Below are 16,035 nucleotides of genomic sequence, written 5' to 3' on the forward strand. Positions count from 1 at the left end.
AATTAATTATAAATATAAAGTTATATTTATTTCTCATATTATTATTGCCTTCTTTTCAAAATCTTATAAGTTAATGGGTTAAATGTTAAATTTACTCTTAAACTATAAGTTTAAAAGTGTTTAGAATTTTAAATTTATTTTTTTTTGTAATATTTCTATTTAATATTTTAAAATTGTACAATATTATCATACTATTATCAAATATTAACTTTGACTATTAATTGATTAAAAAATTATAAAAAATAAATAAAATTAAAAAATAAAAAATATCTTATAACAAAATCAATAACTTTTCTATAATTTTCTTTGTTATTTTCAATAATTTTTTAAATTATTTTTTATAAATTTTTATCAACTAATGATTGAAATTAAATTTGTTAATAGTAGGAATAATATTGAATCATTTTAAAATATTAAAAAAACATTATATTAAAAATAAATTTATAATTCAAAATGTTTTTGAACTTACAGTCTAACGAAAAATTTGCCTTTTAACTCTAAATTACATCCAAACTCAAATTTTTAACTCAAATCCAAAACTGCTCTAATCATCAATAAATTCAAAAAAGTTGTACGCGACTCTTAATTAATGAACCAAATCGATTTTGTTTTATAAATGCATGGCTTAAAATATGCAGATTTCATTTATATTATTATTTAACTTTGACATAGATTCTTCCAATATTATTTTTATTTTTATTTTTTTGCTTTAAAAACGGCCCAACATAAAATATTCGAATTCTTTAAATTAAATTTAAACATAAATTTTACTGAAGTTGATAATATGCTAATATATAGAAGTAACGCCAATATATTATAATCTTAAAATAAAAATTAACTTAATTTGGATATAGAATTTGGGAATTGCATTGTCCCTAAACGATTGTAGGTTCTTTATAGATTCCTCAATAATGTGGTGAAACAATATATTTCAAATGGGAGGATCTTTATCTTTATTTGTTTAATTATTGTTAATCACGTATACTCCTTCTTGTTTTTATTAGAGGAATATTTTTCATAATCCTTGATATGAGACCCTTTTATTAGAACATTGATTTTTCCTCAAATATTCTTTGCCTTAATATTCCTAAATCAACTCAACAACATCATCATCTAACTAATAAATTTTATTAAAATTAATCTTTTAGTGCTCCAACTTTTAAGTCATCCGTAACTCAATCCCTCAATTATGACTCGTTGTGACTCATTCCTCAACTATAACTTGCCTATTACTCAGTCGCTTAACTTTTGAATCACTTATAAATTAGTTCCTTAACCTTTGTTAATTTTTTTTATGTTAGCTTATATCTCACATTAATGAATAAGAAGATGATATTTTAAAATAATATATGAGTATTTTATTATCCCTCTTATTTGATAAAAAAATTTTTAAAAAAATAAAAAATAAAGATCGAGTTATAGGTAAATCAAAAGTCGAGAGATTGAGTTGCAGCGAGTTATAGTTGAAGAATTGAGTCGCAGTGAGTCATAGTTGAGGGACTGAATTACAAGTGAGTTAAAAGTTAAAATACTAAAAGATTAATTTTTCCTAAATTTTATTAAAAGTAATTTTAAATTTTTAAAAATATTAACTAATTTTAATTTATTAGAATTCCTTACTTTATATAAAATTGTTAACAGATCCTTATACTAAGTAGGGTAGGGGTTATAACTTATGACTTGACCGATTATAAAATAGACAAATTAACTTACAGCTACCAAGCAATAAAATTTAAAAAATATGATTAATTAAATGAACAAAGTTAGCAAAACTCAATTTTGTTTCTGCTGCATGTTGGGATTTGGATCCCTTAATAGATGCTCATTACAGTGAGCCGCGATTTAATGATTTTAACTATCAAAAATCATAATGTGATTTAATAGTGTTGAGAGAGGAATTGCAATTTTATTTAAGGAAATAAGCAAAGGTCTTTAATTATTATTTCCTTAAAAAAATTGTAGCTCCTCCCTGAACAGAAACTTGATGATAATTAGCCATTTAACTGGGTAAATCCATTCGCTTCTGCAAAGAGAGTGATAAGTTGAGGCTGACCAACATACTCTCTCTGATTCACTTTATAGGTCACATTTTAAAAAAGTAAAGTGATTCACTTTATAAGTCATTGAATTGATAGTAATATTTTATTTTAAATGAAATGTCTAAAATACCTTTAAAAAGTATGAGAGAGAAAAATAAAAAATATAATATTATATAGTTTATCTACTTTTTGAGAGTTATGTTTGTAATTTTATAAAATTTTATTCTTTGTATCTTTGTTATATTAGTATTGATGAGGTTAATAAAAATAACTTATAAATAAAATTGAGGAAGTATATTGCAAAGGAAATAAGGATGCAGACTTCTTGGCCACCAGACGATTTGAGGAAGCTGCCTCAAGATGATACTCTAAGCATTGGTTAAATATGATGTTGCAATAATAGATCCTAGTGGGGTATTTTTATTTTTTGAAAGAAAAAGAATTGATGATAATTATATTCGTTTATAATGTGGGAAATGTATCTTGAGAATATTAAATTTTGATGGATCATAACAAAACATATTTAATATAGCCACATTAATCCAAAATTAATGATGATTGTACGACTCATTTGACCAGTTCTGTATTTTTGTATGATATATGGAAAGTTTATATATGTGTGTGCACGTTTATATTAATGATTCACTAATATTTTAAAATAATAATAAATATTAATTACAATTTGATCAGTTTATATATATATATATATATATATATATAATTTCCTTTGCTTATAAAAATAAAAAATGGAAGCACGTGTTGTGAGAGACAATTTGGACCAAATCAATAAAGAATTGGTTTGTTGTTGGATTCAAAGTCTAAGGATAGAATTATAAGATTTGACAACAAATAATGAATGACTTTGAAATATTGCATCCTCCATAGAGGCATCACATGCCTATCCTATGCTCCTTTGCATATCTATGTGGACTTTTTTAATTTATGATGATTGAACATATAATAATTAAATCAAATTTAAAATAACATATAGATATAAAAAAACAGTAAATAATATATTTGAAAGAGGATGAGTAGTTAAATGATTGAACCAAGTCATGTTCTTTCTACCTCTCATGTTTGTTATAATAGTTACTCCCTTTATTTAAAAATATAAGATATTTTTTAAAAATTAGATGTTAAAAAATATAAAATATTTTTAGTTGTTCGAGGTGTAGTCATTACTTTTTTTAAAGTACCTTTATTGATAATGACTTTATATTTGTAAGGTGTTTAATAGGGATAAATATAGAAAAATGAGATTAATTAAAAAGTAGGTAACTATTTTATTGAATGGTGAGATTTGATTAAAAATGTCTTATATTTTTGAATGGGGGAGTAAATGAAAAACCATGATGTAATTGGAGGGCAGAAATTAATTTTTAACATTTTTTTATACACAAAGATAAACACTTTTTTTAAAAAAAAAAATTGTAACATGAGGGTACTTGCCTCCATATAGATCTGTCCTTGGTTAGGTTGGCAATTTTGTGTATTTTATTGTATCCTATTTCTAATTTAAAAAAAAATTACAGCTCTAAACCCATCCAGATTCCCTCCAACATTAGTTTCAGGCATGAAAGCTGATATAACATAAGCAAATTAAATTAAAGCCAAGCATTCAGCCTTCCTGCAAAGTTGCGTTAAAATCATATAGTTTTAGTTACAGAGAAACTCTTGAATGTGCCCATGCACGTTCGGGCTAATATGTCTCATGATATGTATTTCCATTTCTATATTTTTGATCATTCACTCTTTGATAATAAGATTTATAGCAAATAATAATAATGAATGAATGTATGAATAAAAGGCTAAGCATTCAACCAAATAGGCAAGGGACATGTCCATCTCAAGTGGCAATACCAACATTAGCCTTTGAGTTCTCAAAGCCAAAAAAAAAAATTATGACCAATGTTGTTAATCATAAACGTTCCTGTTGAAGCCATTATTAGCGAATATTGAGAAAATATAATTATTAGTCCATATAATTCTAACGTGTTTTGTTATTAGTCTCTATGCTTTTTCTATTATTTTAGGTTCTTATTTTTTTTTGTTAATAATGTTAGAAATAGTTTATCTGTTTTTAAATATACCTATAAAGATGATGATATGTAGTGCTAACAATGTCAAATTATTAGAAATCTAGCTATGGTCATTTTGCTTCACGTCAGACGGAGGTTAGGCTTTATTTATTCATTTTTACATCCCTCAAACTCGTCTTTTCGTCTTTGCTTTGGTTTCATTCACCGCAAAAAGATTTTTTGTTTTTTATTTTGAAGCTATTGATTGTTTTTTATTTTTTTTATTGGAGTTTTTTTTAATCTTCGTGTAGTCAAAGTATAGTCTTTAGTTTCTTTTAGTTGATTTTCGTTACTTTATATTTTGCAATTACTTTATTTCTTTCTTTTTTATTTTAATATTTAACACGAGATTTGATACTGTTAGCTATACGTGAAATAATTTAATATTATTAATATTACATTGCCATCCCTCGAAGCATATTTAAAAAAAGTAGGATTAACATTGTAGGCAAAAAAAAATTATAAGATCTAGAGCAACAAAAATAAAGTACAAAAACCAATAATAAATATGATAAAACTATACGAATCAATAATTATATTTTTCTTACTAGATTTATATCACAAGGCAAATGATTAGACCTTGTTTAACTCAACACGTATGTGAGTACTTCTTCTAATTTTATTTATATATTATTTTTGACATGCTTTACTGAGCAAAAGATCAAATCTTAAAATTCATCAATATTATTTAAAAATTTTAATAAATTTTTAATTTTATTCTTATTAAATATATACACTCTAATAATATACCTTAATTCACCAACATTCAATGAAAGATACAAAAAAAAATTTATAATAAAAAATTAATTATGTGATTTACAAATATAATTAATAAAACTCTCTTGCTACCAATAAAAATTGTGCCTAGTACAAGATTTTAAAAACCGAATCGAATTGGCCGGTTCAACCGGTTGATCGGGAACCGGTCATCAGTCCGGTCCGGGTGAGACAAGAAAACCAGAAGATAATCAAACCGGTCAACGAACCGGAAAAATTGTGAAAACCGAACGGTTTAGAGGTTTGGCCGGTTCAAGAGATGGTATTCAGAAATAAAAAACGAAATGCAGGGAAGGGTTGAGATGTGCGAGAGGGAAGATGAAAATCAGAAAGATGAAAGAGATTTACAAAAAACAAGTAAGAATGCATTTTGCAGTAAAAAATCACCTTAGATTTGTTCTTTCAATCACAAAACTATAATAATGAAGCCATCAGACAGGATGCAAGTGAAGCTGCAGTTTGACAAAACCCTCAGCAGTCGGGAACGAAGAGAAGGAAAGAAGAAGATGAATGTGTCATCACACTATCACAAAGAAAGAACGCGTGTGTCAGTCTAAGGGATCAATTTTCTGCCGTACGATTTCTTTCCTCTTTCCACGTGAATGGCACCATTTTAATATCATTAAATATTGATATGTTGGAGAATGGAGCCGTGGGAAGCAATTTGGAATGAGAGGGAGACAAAAACATCTATTTATGAATTCATCATAATATTATTTATGCCTATAAAAAATAAAAAGATAAAATAAAATATGTTAAAACAATGTTATTTTAAATTAAAAATTATAACAACTTATAATTTTCTTATTCTTATATAAATTTTTTTAATTTAAATATTAAATTATTAATTTTTATAATTATAGATGAATTTATCTCATGGTTTTTATATATATAAAATTTAAAATATATTAAATTAATCAAAACCGATCCAACCACGGTTGAACCATTGACCGTTAAACTAGTCCCTTATCCGATTCAATGTCCGATCTGATTTTTAAAACCTTGAGTACAACTGGCTAATTCTTTTATAATGAGATGAACAAAAATTTAAATTTTTAATAAAAAGTATACTCATATTTAATGTTCAATTGTGTTGAAATTATTTTTAATAAAAAATATAGTGAATACAAAAAACTTTCTGCCTCAACCTTAAAATGGGATGAAAGAGAATCATTTTTGACAAGGATTGAATCTCGAATGTGGGATGACGAAGTAAAAGTTATGCACAGCTGGAATGATGGAATAGCCAGGGTTATGTTACATGTGCGTACGAAAAGTTAATATATTGTCAAATATCATACATATTTTTTTATCAATCTAATTATCCCATGCGGTGTCTTCTCTCGTCCAATGATGAACAATTCTACTTCCTTGACTGTGTGTGTGGTTCTTTGCTTACTCATTTTCTTTTTATTACTTAAAAATATTCTTTTACAAAAAATAATTTTATTCAAAATATAATCAGACAATAAATATAAACATCTCTCTTTATAAAAAATTTAAATCTTAATTTATTATATTATACATGAAAAACTAACTCATTAATGTCTATCGATTTTAGTGACCCAATTTTATTGCTAGAAATAACTATGAATATAATATCCATCCATCTATTTATATAATATAAATATAAATGTATAGTCATTGTATGACTTATTATATGAGGTCTCTTTTTAATACATTAGCCTCACATGTAATTACATCTATTAATTCAAACTATTGAATTGAAATAAAAATATCCCTCTAGATACATATAGTACACAATATAAAGTTAAAGCATCCTTTTGAAAAAATGTAGATGATTTTGAGTAATAGTAACTGATATAAATATAATTTAGTGGAATACTGGAATGAACATTTTTACTTCCTTCAACTTTATAATTCTTCTACTTTAAGTGACCTAATTTTTCCCCCATGGTGGCAGCTATAAGATCCATATATATATATATATATATATATAATAAATTCATATTCATAAGTAATGAGAATAAAATGAGTTACTATATTATGTGAGATGTTTTTAACGCATTAGCTTTAAATGTAATTATATATTAATTCATATTATTGAATTCAAATAAGAACAACTCTTTAAGTATGGTTTTTATTAAATATAAAATTTAAACACTATTTAATTGAGAATTTTTTTAATGAGACCTTTTTTGGATAAAATTATGAATACAAGTAAAATCAATTAAGCAAAGTTTAAAATTATAATTTTTTTAAGAAAATATAAACTTTTAAAAACATATTTTATTTAAGAAAGAAAGAGAGAGAAAGATATTTGAAGAGTAAAACAAATTATGTTATTATCTGACAGTTAAAATTATTAAGAAATGATCGTAGTCTATAAAAAAATTTGTTTAATATCTTTTATCAAAAAAAGAAGAAATAAAATTTTATATAATGCTACATCCGTTAAAAAATGTAAGAGATTTTTAATCAAAATTTACTTTAATAAAGTAATTACTTATTTTCAAACCAACTCTATCTTTTCATATTTATTTTAATTAAATTTTTTACAATAAATATAAATTCATTCATCAACATGGGTGCTTAAAAAAAGACAATGATTATATCTCAAAAGATTAAAAATGCCTTATATTTTTTAATATTTAATTACTTAAAAAATACCTTATATTTTTTATAGGAGGGATTGCAATATTTAGATTTTTATTAAATTTTTTATAAAAATTATTTAGAAGACATAATTTAATTACAAAAAATTTTGTAAAAAATTCTAAAGTGATATAATATTTTAAAAAATAAAAAAAAATTAACTTCATTTTCTGCAAAGGAAAAATTCTAGGATTTTAATTTTTAAAGATTAAAAAATATAAGAATCAAATTATAAAATCTTACTGGCAAAAAACTATAAAAACTTAAGTAAAATAAAATAAATTGTATAAATCTAGTTCAAAATTGCAAAAACTTACTCCCTCCATTCAAAAATACAAAAAATTTTTAATTGAATCTCACTTTCAATAAAATAATTACCTACTTTTAAATTAACCTTATTTTTTTATATTTATCCTTATTAAGCATCTTATAATAAATATAAAATTATTTATTAATTAAAATATTATTTAAAAATAATAATAATATTTTAAAATATTAAAAATGTTATATATTTTTTAACATTTAATTTTTTAAAAAATATTTTATATTTTTAAATAAAAGAAGGATAAATTAATTTTTAAAATGATTTAGTGAAATGTAGACCTGGGTAGGAAAGACAGGATGGTAGGGCGCACTTGGGCACATGTCTCGTGGGGCTAGCCTCTCTCACACCCACGCTGACACACACACTCTCTCTCTGTCTCTCTCTCACGCAGAAACTATTTTGGATTTTATAATTTTCGTGCTAAGCAAGCGCGTGGGTGCACGGACAAATGTGCAGAGGTTTGACTTTGAATAAGATGCTCCTGCTGTCAAAGGATCACTCCATCACAATTATTTAAGTCGGTAGAGGCTGCCCACACTGCAGCCGGACACAGACAATTCCATCTGACAACCACTCCCCACGCGCTACACACCTCGTGATGCTCAATCCATCCCCGTGTTCTCTAATTATCTTCACGTTATAATTCTCCAATTTGGCAATTTTTAAAATACTAGCCTGCTTTGTTCTTTTCCTTACACTTGATATTTAGCAGTTAAATTGGTTATTTACATTTATTTTTCAAAAATTTGATATACTTTTCCTCAATTATCTGATCTCCATTTGATGATTGAGATTTAATCGAATCAATTTATTATTTCCCAATGTATAGGGTTGTTTGGGAAATGGATTGATAATAAAGAGGGACCAAAAAAAAAAAAAAACAAAGATCACTATCTTAAATGTGTGTGTAGGAGAGACCAAAACAAACCACAAGTCTTGTAAATAAGGCTAGAGAGAGTGAAAGTCACTTATACCTACTCTTGTGATTATCTAATTGCGTACAAAGATCACCCAAAAATGTTATTAGTAGACAATGATTAATATAGAATTAATTATTGTTAAAATAGAAAAAGAATTTTTTTTTTTCAAATGGTGACTTGTTATTGATCATTATTTGTGAATAACATTCTTTAGTGATCCTTGAGTGTGATTTTTCCTTAACATTTTCTTATGAATGATTACTTTTTTATTGGAGAAATTTTATCTATACATATTAAATTTTAATCATTAAACAGCATGAGTTTTTTTTAAAAAAAATCAAAAATTCTTTACATATTAATTACAAATATCAAGTTACTCTCTCCATATTACTCCATCTAGTTCAAAATATGAGATATTTTCTTCCAACTAGGACACCTTGCAAAATGTTAAATTTTTATTTTTCACAAATGTCCTAATTAGATGCATTGTATGGAGAGATTATATATTAAAAAAAGTAAATGTAATTACGATATTGATTTTAATTAGAGGGTGATTTTAGAAATTAGTGATATTCTTTTTAGCCCTTTAATGATTCAAACACTTTAATTTTAACTATTTTTCTTAATTCTTGTGAAGGTAACTAAAAGTATGCTATATTTTGAATAAAGGAAGTACATACTTTTCTTGATCTTTATGAATTAATTGAGAGGACCTTACATTTAAAACATAAGGGAATATTTGCTCTGACAGTGATTTCCTCGCACAGTTTTTCCTCATAAAAAAAGTTTAAGGGAGTTTGTGTACATATTAAAAAAATAAGTTAAAGATGTACCCCTATTAAAAAATATAAAATATTTTTTGAAGAGTTAGATGTTAAAAAATATAAAATATTTTTAATATTTTGATGTGTAATCATTACTTTTTTAAAAAAGTATCCCTATTGATGAATAATTTTATATTTATTATAGGATATTTACTAGGGGTAAATATAAAAATATAGGATTAGTTTGAAAGCATGTAATTATTTTATTAAAAAATAAGATTCAATTAAAAATACCTTCTATTTCTCAATGAATAAAGTATCTTACTGTAACTAATAAAATTTGAAACAAAATCCAATTACTGTCTAAAGCTGCATCTAATTAAATTGTTGACCTTCCTTAATAATTTTCTTTAATTCTTTTTCTCATATTTTGAAAACCAAATATTAAAGAAGGGTATTTAACTAAAAATACATCTAACGATCAACATAATTTAGAGAAATAACTTATACATTGGACCAAGAAAACTCGCCAATATATAAGAAGAGGATTGGCAGAGGGAGAGAAACTTGTGAGGCTATAATCCTCAAAATTTCCAATCTTTTTTCTTAATCATGTGCAAGCATTATACATTTTTTTGTCCCAAATTTGAATTATATATGTTTGCCAATCTCCACCCCTTATAATTAAATCCATAACCTATTGTTAGAGACTGGAGAGAGTATTATCCAATGAAAATTTATTTAGTTGATAAGGGTATAACTCATATGCTTCACAAGAATATAGATTTAAATCGTGTCACTTATTTGAGTGTGATGTTTTTGTCGATGGAAATTATTTGAAATTACTTATGTAAGTGTTTTTTTTAACTGCTGGATTTTATTTATCTAATTTTTTAATTTTTTTAAAAATAAATTATTATCATTTTACAGAAATATGCCAGCAAGATAGTAATTTAAAAAATTTAGATATCATACATGTATGGATCATCTAATTGTTTTTAGATATTCAATTTAAATTTACGGAGAATGCAATCTTATAATTGATGAAAATAAGTAACTTGCTAAAGGGAAAAAAAAAAAACACTGAACGCAAAACACAAATCTGGTCAGCTTGAAATAAATTATTATTATTATTATTTATTAAAAAATCAGAGTAGGTCTCTTTTACATTTATAAAGTTAAAAATAAGTTGAATTTTTTTCCTTCGTGTCAAAAAAAAAGTTGCACTATCCCATTTCAAGCACTTTTATATTAAATATTTAGAAAAATATTGATAAAGAACCCTTAAAAGAATTCAACATCTGATAAAGACTATAAATAAATATAATGCTTGCCAAACAAGAGATTTACTTATTAATTTGCTAATATTTACTTGTTATAAATTCTTTTAAAAAATTAAATTTCTTTCAGGGTTCTTTATTGATATTATCCCTAAATATTTTGAGATAAATGATACTTTTTTATTGTTCTGTGATGAGAATTACTAATTTCTTATTGCATTAAAAAGAATTAATTTCATATTCTTTATGGAGATCAAAATAAATGCTTGCATTGCTGGCTATTCTCCGGACTAGCACATTGTGGGTCATCTTATGATATGACGGTAAGAAATATGTTTTCTTAAAAAATTATTAATACTTATCATTGGAATATTGAAAATTTAGATGATATGATGAGAGGAGATAAGAAGGAAGACCATTCAAAAGGGGAAAAACAGAAAGAAAGATATTAATTATACTTATCATTTTCTTAAATATGGAAAACTCATCATCATAGATCATACTAATAAAAAAGATTATTTTTTCAATGTAAAATTTTTCCATCATATACGCATTTTTAACATTTATTAATATTTTTGGGGTCACAAAACATTGGTTAATATTGATATTTTGATTCTCCCTAGCGTCCTTTTCAAACACATATTTATTTAAGGTACTTTTAATTACTCGTATTTGATTTGTCTAATTATGGCTAATACAAATATATTAAAAATTACATGGAAGCAAACTATAACAATGTAAATTGTTTTGGGTTTCATGCAAATATACAAAAACTCATTGTTGGGTTTCACAAAAAAATTATAATTTTTACTTAATTCAAAGAGGGGAGAATTACAATTAAAGACAATAGAAAAATATTAATGTAAAACAAGAACATGTGCATAACTACAATTTCAAAATTTAAAACTCAAATATCAATATTTACAATCAAATACCCTTGTTTTATATTGATATTCTTCCATAATCCCTTATTTTCATTTTCCCATCAAAATAGTGTCACCATCTGATGGTATAATTAAATAACTAATTGACTGAAATAAGACGCTTAACAAAAATTAATTAAATAATGAAGATATTACTTGTTTTCTTGTGTAAATAATTTTAATTAGTGAATGGTTATTGTTAAGATAGATTTTTTTTTTTTCAAAGGCAGATATACAAAACTCAGGGACGCAGAAACCGGAGCATGCAATGCACGTGCCCAATCTCCTGAAACAAATTTTGAATGACAATTAATTAATTAGCGGCAAAAAAAAATTAAATATAAAAGCTAATCATAGCAGCTTGATATTTCTACAGGCCTGTTTTCATATTGTAATTATTGTAATGAATTTTGTCCTAATCATCTTTTGACTGTATTTTGTACTGAACATGAAAAACGTTATATACTTAATGATTAAGTGCTCTGTTCCTCTGAAGAAAAGAAATTTAAATTCTTGTACAAGTTCTCTTTCTTAAAAAACATATATTTTTTTAAATCAACCTAATCACACTGTATGTTGACAAATTATGAACAATATAACGTTGTTAAATTAATTTAAGAATTTGGGAGTTATTTTTTGGTGATTTTCTCGCAGTCCTTTTTAACTTTATAACATTTTACATAATCATGAAATTTTTATTTTAAAATCTTAATATGAAAAATTATTTTTTATGCCAATTAATATTATTTTAAAAAATATAATTAAACTTAATAGGTTAACATTTGATAATATTTTATTAATATTTAAAAATTTAATAAAAAAATTGTTGTGATGAAACTAATGGTATTGGGAATAAAGAACTTAAATATAATTTATAAAATTAAAGAATTAAAATAAAATTTTATATAAAATTAAAAAATTTAAAATATACTTTAATCTAAAATTAAAGCTGCTTGGTAGCCAACGGGTCAAAAACAAGTACACGTGAAAACGTAAATGGAGAACAAACACAAATTTAGGTTTGGTGCAGCAGTACGGGTGTGAGTACGTTTTCACCATTTACATGTTAGATTATGTGTGGATTACATGTTATATACTTTAAAAAGTTTTTAACTTTAAATTCTTAAAATATTTTCAATTAAATTTTTTAGGCTGCTAGTTCAAAAATAATTTTATTTTTCCATTTTGATTGCATCAAAATAAAATAAAAACTAATTTTCTTAAAAAAATAAACTATTTAAATGGCTGAACCAATTTTTTTTATACCCTTTTTACTATAAGACAGTGAAGCTATTTTTAAACTAATATTCAAACTCAGAATAAGTTTTAATTGTGTGTGTGTGTGTGTGTGGATTGACAATTAAGTAAGACAGATAAATATAGATTGATTACACAATAAGCAAATAAGAGGAATGGCCTAAGTTTCCACCAAAATAAAATGTACAGACTCTGTAGGGACAATTCTGGTTGCTCCGATTGATGTGTTTAGAAATTGATTTGATAACTTCTTAATTTATGCATTCATTTAATTATTTCCTTACCTCCACTTTCTTTCATCATGTTCCCCCCTCCAATCTTGTGCTGTCTCACGTTTATAATGTGAAAAGTAAAATAATAATTTAATACTATAATATAAAATAAAGATTAATTTGCAGGTCTTTATAATTTTATTTAATTTTAAATTAGTTACTATAATTTATTTTACTTTAACTAAGCTCTTATAGTTTCATCAATTAAATATGTTAATCCAAAAACATTAAAATTCTTAATTTTTTTTAAAAATAAAATTCTTATTAGAATATTATATAATTTTAAAACTAATTACATAATTTATATAATTAAGTTATCTCTAATAACTTCTTTACATATAGAATTTTCATGAAAAATTTAATAAAAATAAAAACATTGTATTAAATTAAATTTTATTTTTTCTTTTGGCCAAAATAATGAATCAAATTTTATATAAATTTTAAAAGTGTTTCTGTTTTGAAAAATTTAATCACTCATCAGTAATTTAACTTCTATGGATTAATATATTTAATCGATCAAATAATAAGAATTTGATTAAAATAAAAAATATTGTCTTAATTTAAAATTGATAAATATTAGAAGGACTTGAAGATTAATTTTTATAAAATATTCAAATAAATAAAAATTATCTTATTCCATAGTAAAAAAAAATTACTGTTTCTTGGTTTTTCTTAACTTTTATACAATGTGATTTATATGTTAGAAAAATAGGTATAATTTTCTAAAAGTTTTAAAATTATCACTGGACAATATCTTGTCAATATACATTACATGGCATTATTTTAATATTTTTTTTCTTATTATGGTAAATGCAATTGTTGACACAAAATGATCATCCAAATTCTCACATAGTGGCTATCTTATTTTAGGAAGATCACGTGAAAATTCAAGGACTAGTAGAATACATGTAATCTTAATTATAATTGATATTTAATTCATAAGGATTAATTGATTTGTTTTAAAGGATGATTTGTATATTCTTTCAGATTCTTAATATAATTTTGTATCATCTATATGTACATGGATTAAATCAAAGGGATTTGAACCCTTAATTATTAATCATACTCACTTAATTTATTCTTATAATTTAAGTCAGCGTTAAATGGTTGGCAAAAAGAGGGGGATAAATCAGCTCTATGGTGGAATGTTACTCGTGTTTATAATGTGAATCTAAGTGATATAAAAGGAATGAAATAATGATGATAATGATAATGATGATGAATGAATGATAGGAAAAATTAATGTGAAATTAAATCACTTTTTTTAACAAAATCAATATATTTTTTACATATTTTTTATGTATCAAAGCTCTTTGTTGTTTATGTTCCTCTAATTTCAATTCCCACCAACTCATTACCATATAACTTGTTTTATCAAAATAAACAAATACGATGTATTTAAAAAAAAAAAAAAGCAGAATTGGAGGGTAGAGTTAGGTTAATCTAACCTAATCAAATAGATTAGTTAGTGGGAGAATTAATTGGATGAATATACATTAGGGATCATAGGACTAGGTGTATTCTCAAGGGAATCAAGTTCCATCCTCATGGAGTGCTCAATAAGTCAATATAGACCATTGAGGTTAATTTTTCCACAATTCAAATCTAGTTTAATTCAATTTTTTATATTTTCAACAATTTTCATCTTAATATATGTAAAACTTAAAATAAAATAATTGTATAACTGTCACTCTAAAAAATAAATTTATAATTTAAAATTAAAAATTGTAAATATCAACTATCAACTAAACTAAACTTGAACAATTCAAATCTCATCATTATGATATAAGCATCCGTTGATATGAGAGCATCGAATGAGGATCTACTGGGAAGTAAAAATGACACTTTTATTTCTCGAGCTTTTATAATTTATAGTTGATATGTCATGGTCATTGTCTTTAGTTACCAATATTCTTTTAAGGAAATTATTTTCAAGAAGGAAAAAAAAGTATAAAAATAAAAATAAAATCATTACTCTCTTTATTAACAAATGTAATTTATTTTTAATTGAATCCATTCCTAATAAGTTAGTTAATAATTTTTAAACTAACACTTATTTTTTATATTTATCTCTATTTAATAAGGTGTTTTACTTAAAACTAAATATAATGTGATTTATTTATAAAGGATATTTTTGGTAAAAAATACATTGAGTACACCTTGAAATATTAAAAATAATTTATATTTTTTAATATCTAACTTAAAAAAAATCTTATATTTTTAAATAAAAAAATAATGGTGTTGAAATACAAGGACAAAAAATGAAAGAAAATACAACTATCAACACAAAATATTAAATTATTATTGTTATTATTATTTTGGAAAATATTGTACAGTTTGTCAGCGTAGCATTGAAAAGGTATAGAACGATTCTGCCATGAAGGGGCAATGAATGAAGATTGAAGGGTAAGGGGAAACAGGAGGAATGATCACATGCAGCCGAAGGAAGCTCCGAGATTTTATTCACCGCCACGTGTAAAATCCTCAAGGGGACCCCGTTCACACCCAGCAGGTTACCGGTCAACAACACGCGTCCGGCAGCCGTGGGCCCCACCAGGCGTCCTCCATCAGTCATCACATTAATTGCCATCACCGTTGCGTCGCCATTCTCTTTCCGGACCATCTGTCACCGACACCTGCCGGTCACCCCCAAGGTGGGAAACCTCCCTCGGCCAACCTGTTATCCAAATTCGCAACCCGAGAAGTCCTTTCACGCACAAGAATAACAGAATCCCCAAACTATCCCTTTCTCTTTATTTATTTATTTATTTATTTGTAATAAAC

The sequence above is a fragment of the Prosopis cineraria genome, unplaced genomic scaffold, assembly GCF_029017545.1.
Source record: "Prosopis cineraria cultivar Desert tree isolate PC_DT_omini unplaced genomic scaffold, ASM2901754v1 PC9, whole genome shotgun sequence".
Taxonomy (NCBI): domain Eukaryota; kingdom Viridiplantae; phylum Streptophyta; class Magnoliopsida; order Fabales; family Fabaceae; genus Prosopis; species Prosopis cineraria.